General features: G+C 46.3%; 1 protein-coding gene across 1 annotated transcript in view; it reads right to left on the reverse strand.

Moving 5' to 3' along the window:
• Positions 1-21,454, reverse strand: part of LOC124777047 (SET domain-containing protein SmydA-8-like) — a 267,705-nt gene that overhangs the window by 41,253 nt on the left and 204,998 nt on the right. The window lies entirely within an intron of this gene.

The raw sequence follows: 21,454 nt of genomic DNA on the forward strand, positions 1-21,454 counted from the left end.
ATTCCAGCAGACAGGAAATGTGTCCAGGCGCTACAGTACGGGACGTCCACAGTGTACAACACCACAAGAAGGCCGATATCTCACCATCAGTGCCCGCAGACGGCCACGGAGTAGTGCAGGGAGCCTTGCTCGTGACCTTACCGCAGCCACTGGAACAGTTGTCTCCAGATACACAGTCTACAGACGACTGAACAGACATGGTTTATTCGCCCAGAGACCTGCAAAGTGCATTCCATTGACCCTTGGTCACAGGAGAGCCCGTAAAGCCTCGTGTCAGGAACACAGTACATAATCATTGGAGCAGTGGTCCCAGGTTTTGTTCACGAGCGAGTCCAGGTATAGTCTGAACAGTGATTCTCACTGGATTTTCATCTGGCGTGAACCAGGGACCATATACCAAACCCTTAATGTCCTTGAAAGGGACCTGTATGGAGGTCGTGGTTTGACGGTGTGGGGTGGGATTATGATTGGTGCACGTACACCCCTGCACCCCTGCATGTCTTTGACAGAGGAACTGTAACAGGTCAGGTGTAGCGGGACGTTATTTTGCACCAGTATGTCCACCTTTTCAGGGGTGCAGTTGGTCTCAACTTCCTCCTGATGGACGATAATGCACGGCCCCACCGAGCTGCCATAGTGGAGGAGTACCTTGAAACAGAAGATACCGGGCTCATGGAGTTGCCTGGCTCTTCTCCAGACGTAAACCCCATCGAGCAGGTCTGGGATGCTCTCGGTCGACGTATCGCAGCACGTCCTCAAACCCATAGGACACTTCAGGATCTCCGACAGGCCCTGGTGCAAGAATGGGAGGCTATACCCCAGCAGCTGCTCGACCACATGATCCAGAGCATGCCAACCTGTTGTGCGGCCTGTGTACGTGTGCATGGTGATCATATCCCATACTGATGTCGGGGTACATGCGCAGGAAACAGTGGCGTTTTGTAGCACATGTGTTTCGGGACGGTTTTCTCAACTTAGCACCAATAACGTGGACTTACAGATCTGTGTCGTGTGTGTTCCCTATGTGCCTACGCTGTTAGTGCCAGTTTTGTGTAGTGCCACGTTTCGTGGCACCACATTCTGCAATTATCTTTAATTTATGAGCATGAGTGTACATCGCGGAGAACCTTAGTCACAAAATTCCAGAAGCTCATGTTTCAAGAATGAGTCAAAAGGCATATTTCTTCCTCCGACATTTATCTTGAGTAATAGCCATGATGCTACATCAGGTAAAGTTGTGCTCAAATAGAAGGCCACAGACAATCTTTTTCCCCACATACAATTCACCAGTCTGAGAGGACAGGTGTGACACTGGTACATTTTGTAGTCTTCACCACAAACTAACTGGTGGCTTGCCGAACATAGATGGAAAGTTAGATGTTTTATCAAAGTTGCAACGCAGATTCTCTGCGTAACTTGAGTGCGATACAAAGAATACCAGTACTCTGTCTCATCATCTGACTATTGATTCCTCACAGCACAGCACGATCTTCCACACTAGCGAGCTGCATTATAACGTGATCAGTGCAGTTTGACTCTGCAGGTGAAGTAATCAACGCAATGGTTTCAGTCTGACAAAAGCAAATTGCTGTCACTGTAATTCCCGAGCACCGCAGTTTATGACACCGGATTGTACGCCTACAAAGTGATGGTACGGCAACACGGCACACAGTGTTGCTTTGGAGTCTCGCTAAACGAAGGCGTTCATTTACAGCCGCTTTGTTTCGAAGCTACACCCTGTTCTCCATTTCTTTACGTTTCGTGCCTGTTATGATTTATGCATAGTTGTTACAAGCCTTGTTAGCTATAATCGTTGTTACGTATCTGAATATTTATCTGCGAGTACAACTCCTGCCCTCAAACACTACCTGCAGTTCCACATTAAATACTTACGGACAACTGCCTCCGTAGCCGAGGTCGCTAAGACACGCCAGTGCTGTGGCGCTCGACTGGGAGGTAGCAGGTTTGAATCCTGTTGGTGGAAGAAATTTTCACATCGAGCGTTTGGACGACAGTGGGAGGAGAGCGCGTGGCTTAAAGTTTCTCGTCACCGAACTATACACCAATGTTCTAGATCAAATTCAACCTTGGCATTATTTGTGCTGTACATTGTCTGCGTTAGCTGGAGACAGCCGCAAGTTCTCGCTTCGCTGTATGACAAGAAGGCACAACATTCTGCTAAGGGGATACAGCGCTCGACCGACTCGTCTCGTTCGTGTGCTGCAACCACGATACCGTTCTCAGAAGAGCCTGTACGTTTGGCGTAGCGCAAGCGGAAGATTCGTCATTACATCCAGTTTCGTTGACTTGCTGCTGCTTTCCCCTCAGAGTCCAGAGCGGTGCCGGTAATTTCTGTGTGCTGCTGGGAAAAGGCACGAAACTAACGGGACGCGCTGACGAATTTCACCAGAGAGAGAAAACGGATGTAGCAACCAATCACTAGCGGTGTCATAGAGTAGAAACAAATATAGAGTCACACACTTTCCACAGAATAGAGAATGTACAGAATGGGAACTCAGCTGCAATCCATGCTCCTAAACTTAATGAGCATGGGCGAAGTCTGCCGTATTGAAACCGAGTAAACAGCTATGCTTGAAGCCAAAGGCGAACGGATACGTTTTACTTATTTTATTAATTACGCATTTTAGCTGCTGGACTTACCTATATGTAACCAATTGTATGATGTAATGTTAAAGTTAGAAATATATAATGAGCAGTAGTAAGAGGGAAGACCTCACAGGAAATTTACGAGCAGTTCCCACGAAGCGGCTGATAGCTGCAGTGCATGAGAAAAATTAGTTTTGCCCTTTCTTTGCTGTAAACAATAAAACCTCATTAAACTGCATAATATGCTGTATGTAAATGAAGCAAACCAACATCAATTGCCGGCCGGAGTGGCCGAGCGGTTCTAGGCGCTACAGTCTGAGACCACGCGACTGCCACGGTCGCAGGTTCGAATCCTGCCTCGGGAATGGATGTGTGTGATGTCCTTAGGTTAGTTAGGTTTAAGTAGTTCTAAGTTCTAGGGGACTGATGACCTCAGAAGTTAAGTTCCATAGTGCTCAGAGCCATTTGAACCAACATCAATTCCTGGAGTCAGTTTTTCGGCAGAGGTTCTTCTTTTCCTTTAAAAAATGAAGTTGTTATGCATTTGCACCTTATCCTTCACTGCTGTTTATAAGTGCTTTTATTTGATAGTGAGGAAACTAACTAAAGCATAAAATTGATTTATTTCATGTCTTACAGTCTCATATCGCAGATCGACAACGAAGTGCTTATTTTTCCTATATTAGTCATAATTAATGTGATACTTAATTTCTTAGCACTCTGCACCATAATATTTGAAGGATATGCAGTGAAAAATGTGGCGTTGGTTAAGTTCGGCTCATTTTAGGTGATAGGTTGCTGTGTGCTAAATGTAGCTCACATCCCTGGTTAGCAACGACGATAGCAACGGTTAAACGAGCACTCCGAAATATCCTGCATAAATTCAGTGTATTTGGCAGTATCTCAAAGTTTAATAGTTTTCCCTTTAGTTCGTCAATTCTGTTTTCACGTCAGGTTTGGCTATAACAGTCTATGAAAAATGGTTCAAATGCCTCTGAGCACTATGGGACTCAACTGCTGTGGTTATCAGTCCCCTAGAACTTAGAACTACTTAAACCTAACTAACCTAAGGACATCACACACATCCATGCCCGAGGCAGGATTCGAACCTGCGACCGTAGCAGTCGCACGGTTCCGGACTGCGCGCCTAGAACCGCGAGACCACCGCGGCCGGCACAGTCTATGAATTCCCTCTCGTACGAGACTAGTTCCATCATGTATGGTGGGGCGTATGACGGAGGGGGTAGCGACAGAAGCTGGCTGCTCAGCGGTTATGGTTCAAATGGCTCTGAGCGCTATCGGACTTAACTTCTAAGGTCATCAGTCCCCTAGAACTTAGAACTACTTAAACCTAACTAACCTAACGACATCACACACATCCATGCCCGAGGGAGGATTCGAATCTGCGGTTACAAGAAGCTTCTGTTCCCTTTCAAGCATCTTCAGGAACTTCGTTGGACTCCCTGATGGATGGCATCAGCCACTCTTCAGTGGTCGTTAGGAGTCAATCTGAAATACACCCGAAAGAGGAGAAGGTGGAGATGTCAGAAGAATAATCAAATGGTTCAAATGGCTCTGAGCACTATGGGACTTGACATCTGAGGTCATCAGCCCCCTAGAACTTAGAACTACTTAAACCTAACTAACCTAAGGACATCACACACATCCATGCCCGAGGCAGGATTCGAAATTGCGACCGTAGCAGTCGCGCGGTTCCGGACTGAAGCACCTAGAACCGCTCGGCCACCGCTGCCGGCGAAGAATAATCCCCCAGCTTTTCCAGCACGAGAAATAAGCGACAAAGTGAGGTTAGCCTTCATTGCAATAGCTAACCAAGTATGACCTCCCACTATAGTTCCAAATATATCTGACCCCCATGTAAATGCAGTTCTGCTTCTGATTCTTGTCAACCAAATGCTAGAAACTGGCTCTATGTAGAGTCTGTGCCGACCCAGATGTCCTCTAGCTTCAACAGACGAACAAAACATGATCCATATATAGTTTATATGGAAAGTTTGGATAAAAACATCCTTTAGCTCTAGAGAAATTTTTGAATCTTTCCTTACCTGAAAAGAAGAATGCCATAATGAATACACGAGGCGTATTCCGAATGTAAGGTCCGATCGGCCGCGAAATCGAAACCACACTGAAAATCCGATAAAGCTTTGCACAGGTGTGTCGGACAGTGTGCCTAGTATGCCCGTTGATCGCGTCACGTCTGCCTTTTCAATTCTGACAGCACAGTGGGCTCGTAAAGATATCTATAAAACACTGTCTCCTGCCAAATATGAGTCCCCGTTAGAGATTTCGCCTGATTTGATGCAAAATTGTACCTATTCGAAACTGCACTTGATTTTAGACTCAATAAATTTCAAGGGAAATTTTCCAAAGCGGTGACAACCAGAATGTGTTGAGAGACTGTTTTGCATGTGGCTCGTGTTCCTACTCACCCTCAGAGCCCCGATTCTGCGCTATCCCTTTTTCCCAGGGAAAAATTACAGTTACGATATGAGGGAGAATTTCGTCTTACGTAATTTCTCTGTGTTAGCTAATTGTCTTTCTTTTCAATGTAAAGATATTGCAGATTTATTTGCCGATTTTTGTTCATACTAACATAAAATGAACTTATTCTATAGTGTAAAACTTCAAGAAACTGATCCAATTGGCTCTAAGCACGATATGACTTTTAACTTCTGGTGTCATCAGTCCCCTAGACCTAGAACTACTTATACCTAACTAACCTAAGGACATCACACACATCCATACAGGAGGCAGGATTCGAACCTGCGACCGTAGCAGCAACGCGGTTCCGGACTGAAGCGCCTAGAACCGCTCGGCCACAGCGGCCGGCAAAACTTCGTCGTAAATGTATATTTTCTTGTAAATTTATGCAATGTAAATTTTATGATATATGTAGTCAAATGATCGGCTCTGCAAAACGTTAAGCACGAGATAGATAAATTAATATAATATACACTGAAGCACCAAAGAAGCTGGTATAGGCATACGTATTCAAATACAGAGATATGTAAACAGGCAGAATAAGACGCTGTATTCAGCAATGCCTATACAAGACAACAAGTGTCTGGCGAGGTTGTTAGATCGCTTACTGCTACTACGATGGCGGGTTATCAAGATTTAAGTTAGTCTCAACGTGGTGTTACGGTCGGCGCACGAGCGATGGGACACAGCAGTGGGGATTTTACCGTACGACCGTTTCATGAGTGTACCGTGAATATCAGGAATCCGGTAAAACATCAAATCTAAGACATAGCTGAAGTTGGAAAGAGATCCTGCAAGAATGGGACCAAAGACGACTGAAGAGAGTCGTTCGTAGTGACAGAAGTGCAACCCCTCCGAAAGCTGTTGCAGATTTCAATGCTGGGCCATCAACAGTGTCAGCGTGCGAACTATACAACGAAGCATCATCAGTATGGCATTTAGAAGCCGAAGGCCCACTTGTGTTGACTGCACGACAGAAAGCTTCACGCCTCGCCTGGGCCCGTCAACGCCGACATTGGCTGTTGAAGACTGGAAAAATATTGCCTGGTCGGACAAGTCTTGTTTCAAATTGTATCGAGCGAATAGACATCTACGGATATGGCGACAACCTCTTGAATCCATGGACCCTGCATGTCAGCATGGGACTGTTGAAACTCGTGGAGGCTGTGTAATGGTGTGGGGTTCAAAAATGGCTCTGAGCACTATGCGAGTTAACTTCTGAGGTCGCCTAGAACCTAACTAACCTAAGGACATCACACACATCCCCACCCGAGGTAGGATTCGAACCTGCGACGGTAGCGGTCGCTCGGCTCCAGACTGTAGCGCCTAGAACCGCACGGCCACTCCGGCCGGCAATGGGGCTTGCGCAGTCTGGGTGATATTGGACCCCTGATACGTCTAGATACGACTCTGACAGGTGACACCTACGTAAGCATCCTGTCTGATCACCTACATCTGTTCATGTCCATTGTGCATTCCGGCGGACTTGGGCAATTCCAGCGGGACGATTCGACACGCCACACGTCCATAATTGTTACACAGTGGCTCGAGAAACACTCTTCTGAGTTTAAACACTTCTGCTTGCCACCAAACTCCCCAGACACGGACATTATTGAGTATATCTTGGATGCCTTGTAACGTACTGTTCAGAAGAGATCTCACCCCGTTGTACTCTTACTAATTTAAGGACAGCCGAGTGGAACTGATTAAGTCAATTCCCTGCAGCACTACTTGAGACACTAGTCGAGTCCATAGCACGTCGTGGTGCGGCGCTTGTGCGTGCTCGCGGGTGCCCTCCACGACATTAAGTAGATGTACCAGTTTCTTTGACTCTTCAGTGTATTAACTACTCGGCGGAAAGGAATAAAGATGTCGGAGAATGTTACTATAGATCTCCCAGTCGCGCACAAAAAACTGACTGTCACGTGGGCAGAGGCCAGCGTGGCTGTAGCACAAAATAAACTGGCCCCGCAACACGAAGCAGCTGAAGGAACGGGAAAAGGCGGTTTATATCAATCAGCGAGCAGTTACAGTGCGCTGTTGTTATGTTCTTCATTATGACATGACCCGGAGACAAAATATCTCTGACCTCACATTATGAAGAATCATCGGGAAACCGAAACAAGGACGAAGTGTAACGAGTGTAGTCCAAGAGTTTTGTATTTTTCATAGTATTGCTTCACTTGCATGGGGAGCTTTCCAAACCACAAGCACCGATGCCTGAAGGAGAGGAAGTAGTCGACCACGGCCAGCTACAGCAGCACGTCACCGCTACGTTTAGCAACGGGCACGAGGGGAACCGCGTCAAACAGAAGATGCAATTTCAACCACATTTAACAGGATTGCAAATGGCGCATTCTTACGCTCCACAGTGGCACTGCGGCTGCATGAAGGTGGTGTCTTTGTTCGACGACCGGCACGTTGTGTTCCGTCGACATCCGCCTCGGTGGCGGAACCCTTTGCGATGCTGCCAAGAGTATGACTGGGTCGAGAGCTCTTCTCGGATGAGAGCAGATTCAGTCTTGTGGTGATTCTGGACGTACCCTCATATGGCAAGAGATGAGAACACGTAATGCACCCAGGAACGCTGTCGAACATGATTGTTTTGGTGGTCCAAGTGTTATAGTGTAGGGATGAATAATGCTGCACGAGTGCACTGATCTCCAAACCTTTCTACGCGGTAGCTCAGCGGAGGATAACGTTATTCCAAGACTGTATTTCTTCTCCATGTGCAGTTTTTTCAGGATTGCATTCGACCCCACTGCATTTTTATGGATGACAGTGCGTGACCTCATAGAACAGTGCAAGTGTGAGAGCTCTAGGAACGAGAGGATATTCGGCGAATGAACTGGCATGCCCCATTAGCCCAACTTAAATCCCATCGAGCTCGTGTGGGATGCGTTGGGGAGGCGCACTTCAGCACGGTCACATGCACCAGCTACCAACTAGCAGTTGTCAAGCGCTCTGGTGGAGAAATGGAACCCCCTATCACAAGAAGTCCTGACCACAGCACGGGAGCACGTTGCAGAGCGTGCATTGCCGTCCGTTTAATCATACACCCCATACCATGTCCCGTCTTTTGTTAACCAGGAGACCATTAAAAATCGCGGTGACTTCAGTGTAATTATTGCCTTTTCGTAAAAATGTCATGTCCGTTCGTCTCGTTGCATATTACTATAGTACCTTTTGTACTATATTGTAGTCGTTCTTTCTATGTATGGTCCAAGTTTGATGGAACTATTTCACTTGGCAGTGAAACATCGTGAGAAAGCTACTTTTTTGCTTATGTTCTGCACACTAGTGTACTACACCTGCTAGGTCCAAGTCCTTATCCGTGTTATACACTGAAGAGCCAAAGAAACTGGTGCACCTGCCAAATATCGTATAGGACCACAGCGAGCACGTAGAAGTGCCGCAACACGAAATAGTATGGACTCGACTAATGTCCGGGTAGTGCTGGAGGGAACTGACGCAATGAATCCAGCAGGGCTGTCCATAAATCTGTAAGAGTACGATGAGGTGGAGATTTCTTCTGAACAGCACGTTTCAAGGCATCCCAGATATGCTCAATAATGTTCATGTCTGGGGAGTTTGGCGACCAGCGGATGTGTATAAGCTCAGAAGAATGTTCCTGGAGCCACTCTGTAGTAATTCTGGACGTGTGGGGTGTAGCATTGTTCTGCTGGAAATGCCCAAGTCCATCAGAATGCACAATGGACATGAATGGACGTAAGTGATCAGACAGGATGCTTACGTACGTGTCACCTGTTAGAGTAGTATCTAGAAGTACAGGAGTCCCATATCACTCCAACTGCACACGCCCCACACTATTACAGAGCCTCCGCCAGCTTGAACAGCCCTCTCCTGACATGCAGGGTCCATGGATTCATGAGCTTGTCTCCATACCCGTACACGTCCATCCGCTCCATATAATTTGAAACGAGACTCGTCCGACCAGGCAATATATTTCTAGTCATCAACACTCCAATGTCGGGGTTGACGAGTCCGGCGAGACGTAAAGCTATGTGTCATGCAGTCATCAAGGGTACACTAGTGGGCCTTCGGCTCCGATAGTCCATATCTATGAATGGTTTGCATTCTGACACTTTTTGATGGCTCATCATTGAAATCTGCAGCAGTTTGCGGAAGGGTTGCACTTCTGTCAAGTTGAACGTTTCTCTACAGTCGTAGTTGGTCCCTTTCTTGCAGGATCACTTTCCGGCCGCAGCGATGTCAGACATTTGATGTTTTACCGTATTCCTGATATTCACGGTACACTCGTGTAATGGTCGTACGGGAAAATCTCCACTTCATGGCTGCCTCGGAGTTGCTGTGTCCCACCGACCGTGAGCCGACTGTAACACCACATCCAAACTCACTTAAATCTTGACGACCTGCCATTGTAGCAGCAGTAACCGATGTAACAACTGCGCCAGACACTTTTCGTCATATATAGGTGTTGCCGACCGCAGGGCCGTATTCTACCTGTTTACATTCTCTGTATTTAAATACGCATGCCTATAGCACTTTCTTTGGGGCATCAGTGTATAATAGAGGTATGAAGCGAAAGTAAGGATGACAGAAGTTCATTAGTGCAGGGATGGCTCTGGCTCTGAGTACTATGGGACTCAACTACTGAGGTCATTAGTCCCCTAGAACTTAGAACTACTTAAACCTAACTAACCTAAGGACATCACACACACCCATGCCCGAGGCAGGATTCGAACCTGCTACCGTAGCAGTCGCGCGGTTCCAGACTGTAGCGGCTACAACGGAAGAGATGGGGATTTTTTTTAATAGTGGTCTGCGGCAACATCTGCACTGCCGGGAAGACTGCAACACTTTCATGGTATGTGGTCAGAGGCACCAGGGTACCTTAACATACAGCCCATTTAGACGAGCCCGTGCTCTCATTCTGTCCTGCGGAATCTCGCAATGCTAGATTTCCGGTATCCACCGCTGTGAGCAACACAGAATAGGCTCTCCTAACCGGTGTGCCGCGACCGTTTAGTGTGTGCCATTTTACTTTGGGGCGTTCTGCGTAACTTTTTCCACCCAAAGTTTTTAATAAGATGCATTTTACTTTTTAAACATGGACTGTAGGAATTGATCATTAGTTTCAACTAAATGTCCACAAGTGAACGCCTATAAAGGCAGGAAACTGTCATTTCTGTTTGCTGGTTAATCGGGCGATGGTAAAAACCAGAGGCTACGGTACTCTTCCCATTTAATGAAAACAAGAGCGGTGAACCGCGGGCACTTTGTCAGTTTCTGGGTGCACGCTGAACTGTGACGGGCAATTGGATAACAGTGTTTATGTTAATGAGATAACGGTTGAAAAACAGATGATCATAGTAACTGTTACTACTTAAATTGCAGAAATAATTTTTAAGCAATAACTTTACATATTACATGGAAGTAAAATAACACAATAGAAACAAGAATCCAAATTGGCAAATAGCGGTCCCACAGCTGATCAGTGCTAAGAGCCCCTCGTGATTTAAAACAGCCCACAGTTAAGGCACTGACGGGTGTGATTGAGAATGGAAGTACTGTTTGACTTTGATTGCAAGTACGTCTGGAACTACAGTCAGGGTTAACCGTCTTGCTTAGTATCTTACTCCTAAACTGAAAGCTCTGACGTGCCTCAGAATATTCTGTGGAAACTAACTCACAAATAAAAACAATTTTAGAACAATTTTCGACTTGAAGCCTACAAAGCAGCATTTAACGTCTATTTTTACTGTATAACATTTTAGTATGTAAGTGCATGATTTGATGAATTAAATCAGATTAAAAGACGAAAACAGTCGAAACTTAAAAGTATTCATCATAACACGTCTTCGGCCTGGAACCTCGTTGAGTGTAGTAGAATTGTCTTCAATAATGAATCCTACTTCGAAATAAACTTCAATAACCAGCGAAGACACTTCTGGAGACACCCCGAAAAGTGGCGAGTAACCAACCTGATTGTCGCCCGCCTTGCGGCACGACATCGGTGAGTGATGGCCTGGGGTGTCGATACATTTCGTAGCAGGACCTCTTTGCTCTTCATCTGCAGCTTCATTACCGCAGAGCGGTACGTCGACGATATTTTACGCCCCTTCCCCCACCCCCCTCTCCCCCGTCTCCATGGCCAGCCATCCTAGGCTTACATTTCAGCAACATAATGCCAGCCCGCACACGACAAAAGTTTCTAGTGCTTGTCTTCATACTTTCCGAACCCTACCTTTGCCAGCAAGGTCGCCGGGTCTCTCCCCAATTGAGAACGCTTTGAGTTCTATGGGCAGGGCCTTCCAACCAGCTCGGGATTTCGACAATATAACGCACCAATCGGACAGAATGCGGCATGACATCCCTCAAGAGAACATCCAACAACTCTATCAGTCAATGCCAAGCAGAATAAGTGCTTGCATAAGGGCCAGAGGTGGACCAGCGCATTACTGACTTTCTCAGTTTGTGCACTTTCTCTTGAATAAATCATCTAGTTTCCCTGATATTGTAATTATTTATTTGCTGCGCATGGACATCACATTTATCGAATTCCGTTCCATTCGGATAATTCTTTCGTTCCTCGTGTTTTTTTCTTTATTTTCTTTATTTATTTTTAGTGTATATCAGCAAATCAGAGACACTTCTCCAGGGCCGGCCAGATATTCTGCATGCGTGCGGTGCTCCTGCACATGTGCAACTTCCGGGTCACAGCGTGCACGCCGCAGCCGTCAGCGTTCATGTAGTGCATGTTTCTACCCACAGATGTCGCTTTATCCACTTGCTGGGGTACTCTGTACCGGCGCATTCTAGTGCTCTTTCCACAGCTTGCAAGCCAACCATGGGAAGGTATTTCGCGTATTAAACATTTAAAATACTGTCACAGTCTTCTCATTGAGACGTCTACTTTTATGTTAACAGTTTAACCCAGTAAGACAAGTAATACAGTTAACAACAGGCAGCTTGACTGACGGCACGTAAATACGAGTAATGTTTTTGATATAGTATTTAAGAAAGAGAGCACTTAGCGACTTCCAACGAACCTTGTTCATGATTTCAAATAACATTAAACTAATGCAAGGTTTCCTATAACTAATTCTCGGCGCCCTCAGTTACACCCACGTAATTTCTGTCTCACTGACCTCTGAACAAAATGATAACCGCAGACCTCTCGATGATCACCTGTTATTTAATACCATTATTGCTACATCTTTCATCAGCTCCGTCTGAAATCTGCATAATAACCGACAATTAGATGAATGTTACGTTTTATCGACTTCAGCTGAGCGTAGCCCTTCACACATTAAAAAACCTTAAATGTAAGTATACATTGGAACAATCGGATTAATGACCAACTTTCCTGATAATAATGTAACATGGAGCAGAATGAGGCACTAATACACAGTTAGTAAACAATAATTTTCAATTATGAAAGGAAAAATCCAAACACGTTTATCACTGGTCATGAGAAATGATAATCGAGTTGATGTGTCTCATCCATTTTCTTACGGACATTTAATTTTGCTTGCCGTTCTTCACTCTCGTGTACACTACACTCGTCTTTGTGACATGTATTGTAGTGTCTTTCAATTGAAAATTTACGCTGGCCGCCTATTATTCGGCGGCATAGCAAACACTGTGAGTTTTCACCAGCGGCTACAAAAAAGAATTGCAGTTCCCAGTCATTTTTAAACGACTGAGAACATAGATCTCCCGTCCTTTGCTTTTTCACAGTACCTGCCATTTCTCAGTACTTCTCTGTTAAGGTTACGGTTATCAGGGGTAAACGAGACTGGGTATGTTGCGCTCTTGCTTGTACCACATAAACAGGGAAGTCGAGCCGCCGCCGTTCATTTAGGACACATGTCTAATAACAGATGTCGCTGTCGCACACGTGCGCACATGTGCAGCACTTCCGCACGTCTGCACACTGTGCAGCGTTTGGCCGGCCCTGCACTTCTCTAATGCTTAATCATATAATCTGCCACGGGAAACAGGTATCTCAATCCGGGACATAGGGTATATAAGGCGTGTGACCATCGTCAGATGTTGAGTGATAGCTGAGACGAACATTGAGATGCCGGCTACTCGTATGAGACAGCATCAGCAGCTTCTGACAGAGTTTCGATGGGGCGTTAGTGGGTCTCCATTTGGCCGTCTGGTCGAATCGTGCTGTATGCAGATTTGTAAGACATTCAGATGTGACAGTGGCCTGATGGAAAGGTGGGGAAGGCATATACTGTACATCTGCAAGTTTCCAGTTGACCACATGTGACCACCACAAGGGAGGTACGCTGTGTTGAGCACCAAGCACATGGTAGCATTTGCACCTGCCACCTGGCAACACGTTATGGACTCCCTGTGGCAATCTGTGTTATCTTTCAGCTTTGGTCAGAGAGCAGCAGCAGCTGGACTACGGAATTACCGACCGATGGGTAGGCCGCTGTTAACACCAGAACACAAGAGTCTGAGTTTGGAGTGGTGCCGTGACCGGAAAGTGTGCAGTGCTGATGAATGGCTTCGCACTGAATATAGCGATGAGGGCGGTTCTGCACTACACTAGATCACCATTGTCGGCGAGTATGCCGGCGATTTGGAGAGAGTTCCAGGTGTTACTCCTAGCGTCATGATGTGGAGAACCACGAGGTATGGCTTCGGGTCACAGGAAATAGTTGTTGAGAAAATTCTAACAGCACAACGGTACGTCACGGACAAGTGTTATCTCTTATGCAACAGTATGGTGCCATTTTTGAACAGAACAATGCTTGTCCACACGTGACGTGTGTCAGTATAAACTTTCTGCGTGATGTAGAGGTACTTCTGTGGCCAGCCAGATTCCCACATCTGTCCCCTGTAGAACTTGTGTGGGACCAGCTGGGATGTCAAGTCCGTCCGTGTGTCAGTATCCAGGATATCGAATATCAGTTGCAGCTTGCCTCAAGAGAGGATTCAGTGGCTTTATGACACTCATCCCAACCCAATCAGTGCATGCATTCAGGCCAGAGAGGGTGCAACTGATATATGTACGCATAATGTCAAGTTGTTTGTAAATTTGACTCGATTCTGTTCAAATGTGTGTGAAATCTTATGGGACTTAACTGCTAAGGTCATCAGTCCCTAACCTTACACACTACTTAACCTAAATTATCCTAAGGACAAACACACACACCCATGCCCGAGAGAGGACTCGAACCTCCGCCTGGACCAGCCGCACAGTCCATGACTGCAGCGCCTAAGACCGCTTGGCTAATCTCGCGCGGCTCGATTTTGTAATCATTGCAATAACATGAAACACCCTCTCAATCTGTGAAGTTTAGTTCTGTTTCCTCCTCCCCTTCTAGGTGCTTCACTTTTCCGTGAGGCTGTGTAATTCCGTCTATGTCTTTTACAGTTTTCAGAGTGCGTGTGCCAGGTAATTGAAAGAAAGTCTTTTATTTTATTTCAAATACTAGCCAAGTGATGGTCCTGGGTATGTATTTACTGCAGTCTTCGATTAGACAATATCCTACTTACTTTCTCATTCTCTCTTCTCCCCTTCTCTAAGTCCATCTCTTCCTCCCCCTGTTTCTATCTGCCCTCTCCACACCCCCACTCTCTTTCACCCTGACTTTGGCTCTATCCATCTGCTCCTCCTCCTCTCACATTCCATCTGCTCCTTCCCCCTCGACCTATCTCATCCTGCCGCTACAAGCCCATCTTCTCTTCCCTTCTCTATCTTCTCCTCGCCCCTTCTGATTCCATCTGCCCGCATCTCGTGGTCGTGCGGTAGCGTTCTCGCTTCACACGCCCGGGTTCCCGGGCCGATTCCCGGCGGGGTCAGGGATTTTCTCTGCCTCGTGATGGCTGGGTGTTGTGTGCTGTCCTTAGGTTAGTTAGGTTTAAGTAGTTCTAAGTTCTAGCGGACTGATGACCATAGATGTTAAGTCCCATAGTGCTCAGAGCCATTTGAACCATTTAATTCCATCTCATCCTCTGTCTGTGGATCTCGGCCTGCAACTCTCCATGTTCATCTCCTCCTGCCCCCTCACGGTCCTCCTCTCCCTCCCTGTCTATATCATCTTGCCTCTCTGCCTACCTCGCCAATCCCACATTCTCTATCTTTATTCTTCTCGAGTCTCTCTGTCCATGTCCACTTTCTCCCACCATCTTTCCAACTGCTCCACCTCCACTCTCTGCCCATTTCCTCCTGTCCTCTCTGTATGTCTCCTCTTCCCCTACAATCTCCTACCCCTGTCTCAGTCCTTTTGCTTTTCTATCCAGTCCCGTCTCCCCCTGTTTCTGTCCACCACCTTCCCTTCTCTGTCTGTGTGCACTCCTACTTCTCCCTTTCTCCATCTCCTCTTCCCTATCTCTCTCTTCACGTAATCGCCTCCAACGCAATAGAAGATTTCTAGTTCTTACCCCCTCAGTATTCCTTTCCATAAAGTAACTAATATGCGTGACAAGTTTGGCTGAAATCGATCCAGTGCTGTAGGAGAAGATGTGGAACATGTATGCATATGTACATCAATTTTTGTACATTTATGGATTTGTGGCGTCCCATTTATGGTGCGAGTGCCTTTGCAGCAGAGTAGATGGTCTACGTGTAAATACGGCCATGCAGGGATTTTATATGACCTCTCGAACATTCGCGTTTCAGTGTGAATTGTTGACAATATTATCAAGGGATGGAAACAGGGCCAGGGGAATGGTTAGAAGCATACAATCACAACTGTTAGTATAGCGTTATTCAACTGAATCCACCTTCCTTGCCTGTAACTAAATGATACACGATGACCTCCATTAAAGCTGTGAGCGCTAAAAAATATTTTAACTGTACCAGCACAACAGTGTTTCTTTGGTCAGTATTTTAATGCCCGTGTTTTGGTTTCGAGGGTAGATAAGAAGTGCGTACCAGGGCAGAGCACGGTGACGAGCCGCAGCAGCCTTCGACACAGAGCCTCCTTGGCGCGCAGGTGGTCCTCGGGCAGCGCGGCGACGCCGGCGGGCCCCTGGCCCAGCAGCTGGGCCAGCGCGAGGCGCGCCTCGGTCAGGTAGAAGTGGTCGCCGGAGAGGCGCGCCGCCGCCTCGTGGCGCCGCACGAACTGCCAGCAGCGCTCCGCGTCCCCCCGCGGCAGCGCCGCCAGCTCCGCGCCCGCCGCCGCCAGCTGCTGCAGCACCTGCCCACACCACGACGCGCCCGCGCTGGCATCTCGGCGACTCTCACAAATCCAGTAAATGCACGATATACAACAACTTTCACCAGTACTGCTGGGATGCTACGGGAACCGTAAGCTTCAGCCACCCATTTTGCTCTACTCACAAAATTCCCGATTCCCTGAGATATATCTAAAAATGGCTCTGAGCACTATGCGACTTAACTTCTGAGGTCATCAGTCGCCTAGAACTTAGAACTAATTAAACCTAACAAACCTACTAACCTAAGGACATCACACACATCCATGCCCGAGGCAGGATTCGAACCTGCGACCGTAGGGGTCGCTCGGCTCCAGACTGTAGCGCATAGAACCGCGCGGCCACTCCGGCCGGCAGATGTATCTAGTGGGCATGCGTACATACAGGGGATAGGCAAAATAATGTGAACAGTGGTAGTAATGGGATGGTTGTGTGACGGTTAACAACGCAGGTAAGGCACGTATTGCGCTGGACTGTGCGTGTTCAGTACGATTTAGGCATCAGAGCAGTTTTTTACGACTACTGCACATTCCGTATTTGCATTCAGAGGCCGAGGTCGACGTGCAATGAAAGAACTAACAGAGTTCCAAAGGTGGCAGGTTGTGGGAGCCCTATTAGCTGGGCCATTAGTAACCAAGACAGCCAACTTATTGAATCCTTCAAGAGCATCTGTTTCAACAGCCATGACAGCCTACACAAAACATGGAAAGACATTATCGTGTGAACTTAATAAAAAAAACTAAACTCCTCCCGAACAGGCCATGAAGGCCCGACGGTACCGACGGGCCGCCGTGTCATCATCAGTCCATAGGTGTCACTGGATGATAAACTTAATAGTGGGATCAAATAAAAACTAAATCACAGAGACCGCCGTACGCTAACACGAATTGTGTCAAAACAACACAAAACTACGGCGGCTAAAGTGACTGCAGAGCTCATCAGCCATCTTCGAGACCCGTATCTATAGACACTCTCCGTCGAGAACTCCATGAAGCGAATATTCATGGACGACTTGCTATACCGAAACCTTTAGTGACGACGGCCGATGCAAAGCAGCGTAAAACATGGTATCGGGAGCATAAAGCCTGGACGGCTGATCAGTGGAAACACGTCATGTGGTCAAACCACTCAACGTTTTCGTTATTTCTAGCAGCGGGCCGGGTTTAGGTCTGGAGAATGCCAAAAATGCCTACAATCCTGATTCCTCGATTCCAACACTTAAGCATGGAGGTGGAAGTGTAATGGTGTGGGTGGCAATATCATGGTGTTCTGCCGTCCCCATCATTACTCTCAAGGGCAGTGTTACAGACAACGCCTATGTGAATATTTTAGGTGAGCAGGTGCACCCCATGATTTAAATATTGTTCCTCAACAATGATCCCATATTTCAGGACGATAATGCACCCATTCACACAGCCAGGACAGTACAACCATGGTATGAGGAGCGTGCATCTGAACTGCAGCGTCTTCCCTGGCCAGCACAGTTTCCGGACTTGAACATTAACGAACCCTCGTGGGCAGTACTGGAGCGCAGACCCCACAGAAGATTTCCGCCTCTCTCGCCACTACGGGACTTAGAAGAGGCTCTGATCGAAGAGTGGCATAACATTCCACTGGAGACTATACAATCATTATATGCCAGTATTGCAAGAAGAATCGCAGCTGTGTTACGGGCAATAGAGCATTCCCAAGTAAGTACAGGTGTCCACATTGTTTTGCCTATCCCCTACATGTTGGATTTCATGTTATTCACTGGGCCCCTAAAGAAAATTGTTTTATACAAACGAAACAAAGCTTGAAAGACGTCTGTTTCTGGGTAAAGGCCTCATATTCAGGAGGGTCTATCTGGACAAGGATGCTCTTTTCTATGTCGGCGAGGAGATGGAAATAGAGGATTGTGTTAAGGACATAATGCCCAAGATATCTTCATGGGAGGAGGCTCCTCTGCTTGTCAACAGCTGAGTTCTACAGGGCCGCAAAGATATCAATCTGGGTATCGAAACTTCTCAAGGATACTCCTGCTAAAGCTCTGTTCGAGAAAGTACAAGTGCGCAACGAAATGGTCTCGCCAGGGGATTGGAGGGTAATCATTAGACCCTTGTTGTGGTAGTTGGTGAAAAATTCCTGACTGTAGTGCGCTAACATTACTTGAAATTATACTTAGGGTTCTTGCAAGTTGCCGTCATGGTAATCAGACATGGGAAGCGACCATGGCGGCGATGTGCAGGCTGCAAGTGCTGCAGATAAACCTGCAATAAAGGGGAAACTGCCAATCTAAGTCGTCTTCTAAGAGAACAGGAGATGGGCGTGGCCCTGATCCACGGACCTTGTCTATATAATGGCCTTGTAGGAACTGCAGGCAAGTTGATTTATGCTATAAATCTAAATAGCTCCAGAACATGTATTTATTTTAAGAATGGAATTTCTTTCATGCCCATGGCGGACTTCTGTTTCAGGGAGTTAACGATGGAAGCATGTGGGATATTGTATTGGCCTCAGCTTACCTTACTTAAGAGGGCACTATTCCTCGTTCCCAGAAAATGTACACAGCTGCTCACACTGAATGAAGAGCTGCTGGTTGGTTGTTATGCCAATGTACACAATCTGTAGAGAATTTTTGCTCGAGAACAGCTTGGAGATCCTGAATAGACGCAGGGGACCTACGTTCAGGAACATAAGAAGAAAATAAATAATTGACATTCTACGTTAAACAACGGGCATGTGGCATTGCAGCCATCCTTAACTAACCATATGTACATTAAGTATGAAGCTGAAACGGGTGTTAGACAGGCCATGGCCTATAGGAATCCTACGATAACAAACGGGGACTCAGAGGAAAGACTTCAACTCACGCTCATGTGAAGTCAGAACTTCGATAAGGAATCTAGCAGATGTTGAGGATATGTCAGACGCATTTACGTTTTCCATTATAACCTCGTATTTAGAAAACTGTCCAGTCACCAAGAAGTTCACAAACGGGAAAGTACCATCGTTGAAAAAAGAACTGGAATTGTAAAGGAAGCAGGTAAGAAGACTGTTCAACCTTGCAAGAAGAAAATGAGAATGGGGAAAATACGGGGAGGCCGTTGCCAAATACAACCTTGCGATAAAGCAGGCGAAGCTATCACCCTGGAAGGTATTCTGTGAAAAAGTGGAAGATATAGCTATTTGCACCAAATGTCACAAAATCCTCACCAGAACATCAACTTATCCAAGAGGTACTCTAAGGAAGGAGGATGGTGAGTATACAGGGACAGGGTATGAGATGTTTGATGCTTCTCTAGGCTCATTTACCTCAATGGGCTCTGGTAGACAACGTAGACCAAGATTCAGTTCCTGAGAAGCACTGATTTACAGGTAATCAGCCAGAGAATGTGTCGATTTCAAACAAACCCAGTGAGAAATGGGAATTTTTCAACCAATCAACTCACAAGGCCTAGATGGAATCTTTCCAGTTCTACTGCAACAAACAGGAAAGAGTCTAGTTAAACTCCTATGAAGGTTGTTTAGAGCTAGCCTATGAGCAGGAATCATTCATAATTCCTGGGGGACAGTCAGGGTTGTTTCCATTCCGAGTCCAGGGGGAACTATCATACCAATGCCAAGAGTATGAGACCGATCAGTCTGTACTTCTTTCTTCTTAAGATGATAGAATAACTGTTTTATGTGTATGTTTGGAAAAAGAGGTTAACTGAGGTTCCCCTGCATGCAAAACAATACACATACCAACCAGGCAAATCATGTGACGCAGAGCTTCTCCAACTTGTTGGGTGGTGGGAAACGCACCACACTTTCAGTAAAGGGCTCCCTGCATCTTCCTTGATATCCTCATGAAGAGAACCATTTTAGTAGAAAAAGTTGTCTGTTGACAAACTTACATTTTACAAAATGAGAGGGCAGATCGATTGAACAAAGGGTCCTTATGGCGATAGGAACGCGAGTTTACCGCCCTGGAGTCTTTTCTGAAAACATCAGGCTGATGCATACAAGCTATGGAGATAATACTGCGCAAATTTTTAGACAACATAGTTGCGTGGAGATAGCAGCGATTGGTTTACTTATAATCAATTAATCGACATGACGGTCACAATCGCATTATTTATTTTGTTGCCAACCGGTGTCAACCCGCAATGGGGTCATCTTCAGGGCAATTTACACCATTTGGTCGCTCGCTGGAGTCGTCACCCTGCCTGTGCAGTTCGGGTTACCAACCGTGCTCAGCCAGGGTGACGACTCCAGCGAGCGACCAAATGGAGTAAATTGCCCTGAAGATGACCCCATTGCGGGCTGACACCGGTTGGCAACAAAATAAATAATGCGATTGGGACTGTCATGTTGATTAATTGATTATAATACTGCGCAATTTCTTTTTGGGGATACTCAGTGGGACAGACGAGGCCACTTTGTGTCCACATCCTTTTTTTTATTAAAGTATGGTAAAGTGTTGCTTGCACTGTAAAAATTAGCCTGTACTAGGAGCAACGTTTGGATATGTTATAAAATTTGAGAAATATAGGTGTAAGTAATACTGTAAATAAAGACCAAAGAAGGCTATATAAGCCTCCATATATGTACCAGGAGGAGATAACAAAGCTGACGAAAGGAATCGCTCGCATGACGACGTCCTACTTTGCTGTTGCTGTGTCAGCCCTCCCCTACAGATGGGGCGATGGCTCGATACTGTTGCAACCTGACACAGTTGCCAACGTCGCTGCTAACAGTCAGAAACTCGTAATCCTTACTAATCTCAGTTACCTTATTGGTCTGACACCAGAGTGCCTAGAAACTCGTAATCCTTATTAATCTCGGTTACCTTATTGGTTTGACACCAGATTGCCTGGGGCATAAGACTCCGAATTGTACTTGTAATTGCATGCACTGCCTTTTTATCTATGGAACTTTTGACAAAACCTTCATGGTAACAATGTAGTGAAAAAAAAAACGCTCACGAATTCTCTCTTTTCAAAGTACTGTGGCGAGAGCTCTCAGTTTAGCAGCCTTTGTATCTATGGTTGACACTCGACAAGTCAGTGTGATGATCTCTGCTGTATCCGCAGGACACAAAGGCTCCACGCTGCACAGTCAAGTTAGAAGGGTTGCCTGCGGTGCAGGTGTAAGTGGCGAGACGAAACCGTGATCGAAATGGATATATAGAAGGCGCCGATTTCGCCGCACTATT

The sequence above is a fragment of the Schistocerca piceifrons genome, chromosome 2 (assembly GCF_021461385.2).
Source record: "Schistocerca piceifrons isolate TAMUIC-IGC-003096 chromosome 2, iqSchPice1.1, whole genome shotgun sequence".
NCBI classification, from domain to species: domain Eukaryota; kingdom Metazoa; phylum Arthropoda; class Insecta; order Orthoptera; family Acrididae; genus Schistocerca; species Schistocerca piceifrons.